The following is a 2212-nucleotide window of genomic DNA, read 5'->3' as shown; positions in this document are numbered from 1 at the left end:
AAGCAGTCTGTGAAGCATATGTACAATGAGCAAAAATTGCCTTCATCCATGCACTCATCTTTCCCCACTTTGACTTCTTCTTTTGTTCCCTAGCCCTGGACGGCTCAGGAATATCTTTGTGTTCAGCTCTAGAAGGATGAACGTCTGCTGCCCCACTATCTCCAAGTCCTCTAGAACCAGTGTGCTGAGTAGCTGAGCCAAGTCCCCCTAAACCACCATGGGTCTTTTTGATCTTATAAACAGTGTGCTCACAGTCCTTAGGGAACCTATATGCCAATCACTCTCTCAATCATAAACATGAGGTAAGGAGCATAGGGCAAAGATCTCCTCCCATCATCCATGGCATATGCAAGCTCAACCCAAATAAACCTTGGAACATTAATTTCTCACTGTTGGGAAACCTAGACAACACATTAGTGATATAGCCATTCAAATCTGTTGCATTGTCTTTAGGGTTGAGAGTGATCCTGAAGAGATTGTTCATGATGTAATAAAAACTCTTGAGCTTTGTTCTTGACCAATCAGGAACTGCAAGATTTTGATCCTCCCACATGAAGCTTACTTCCATTGGCTCAAAACAACGCTCATTATGTATCCTCTTATATGCCCTGTGGATGTGTCCAAAACCAAGAATTCGACAGAAGGTGACAAAATCAATGCGATAATGTCGCCCATCAGTCATCCAATGAAGCTCATCCACTTCCCTGTTCCAATAGTAAGTAGCATGGAATTGAGCAAGAATCTCCCTGTTCCAGTCATACTTGAAACTCATGATGTCTGTCATCTCAAAGCGGTCACAGGTCTTGATTGCTGTAGCAAACTGATGATCATCCCTGCTCTCCAAGTCACCAAGGTCAATGTACTGCATCTTGCTAATCTTGCCCTTGGACTTAGACAGAATGGCTATAGCATAAAAATCATATTGGAAAGCATTCCAAAATCTATAATCAATACCATTTGATCTGTCAAAAGAGTAGGGATCAATCTCTCTGGCTTCACCTGTCTTCTTCCAACTCATGGAATAATCAACAACTCTATGATCATCACTGTTTTGGGGAGGAATGAGATCGAACCTATCGGTGCTATCTCTCATATAGCTGCTATCAAACTCTGAAATGTGCAAAGGAGAATCAGGCCACACATGAATAGTTCTTCCCATCCTCTGAATGTTTTTCCTCTTCAGCAAGGTCTTCATCAAGATCTCTGTCTCTAGGAGTATAGCTCGCCTGTCCCCTACCTCTCTTGACCTTTTGCTTGGTTATCAACACCTTCCTTTTACCTCGGTCCATCTATGGAATATAAATGAGACTTGATAAGAAATTGTATAAGATAATGAGTTAGACATAGCTGCAAGCAGGTTTTAACAAGAAAAAGAACTTTGAAGATGACACAGGAAACTATGCTGAATTTGAAATCAGCATGGTAGGGCGGCACTGCCGCCCCCTGAGGCCAGCACTGCCACCCTCAGTAGCTTCACTATTTCATCTTCAATTTTCTCGTTCTGGTTAAATCCTATTTCCAACAGTGTCTATTCATCATCACAATTTCAGAATCATAGTCTAAACAGAGAACACATGAAACCCTAGCCATGGATTTAAAAGATTGAGTATGAAAAGCTTTTAAAACAATTTTTGATAAGTGAATCCAATCCATTCTGAACTTCATCGACTATATGAAATTGAGTATAGCAGTTAGAATCTATGAGGGGTGCCATTAATGGTCCCAAGGGCGGCATTGCCGCTCTCCCAAAATCATCCAACCGGTGAAATCCAAAATCAACTCGATTCAACCATCAAAAACCTTTCTAAATCCTTCATCCTCCCCCTAGAAACTGAAATCCATGACCAAAAGCTTCACATTGAATAGATCGAGTAGGGGTTAGGGTTTTACCTTGCTTCCAAACCATTGGAGTGGAGGGAGAAGAGAAGAAATGGCTTGGCCAGGAGCCTCCTGCAGTGACCAGCGAAGAAGAGTCTCGGCCGGCTGTAGGGGCGGCACTGCCGGGGTGGCAGTCCGCAAAGAACGATGGCGGCGCGTGCTTGTGAGAGAGGAAGAGAGAAGCACAGGCGTCGGCGTCTGTTGGGAGAGAAGGAGAGAGTTGCATCGGGGGCCAGAGAAGGAATAAGTAGAAGAAAACGGGCCCCGCGACCTAGTCAAATTGGCTGAAAATGGCCCAATTTTTTAGAGAGCGGCACTGCCCAGCCATAATGGG

The sequence above is a fragment of the Miscanthus floridulus genome, chromosome 17 (assembly GCF_019320115.1).
Source record: "Miscanthus floridulus cultivar M001 chromosome 17, ASM1932011v1, whole genome shotgun sequence".
NCBI lineage: Eukaryota > Viridiplantae > Streptophyta > Magnoliopsida > Poales > Poaceae > Miscanthus > Miscanthus floridulus.
This window is presented reverse-complemented; position numbering follows the sequence as displayed.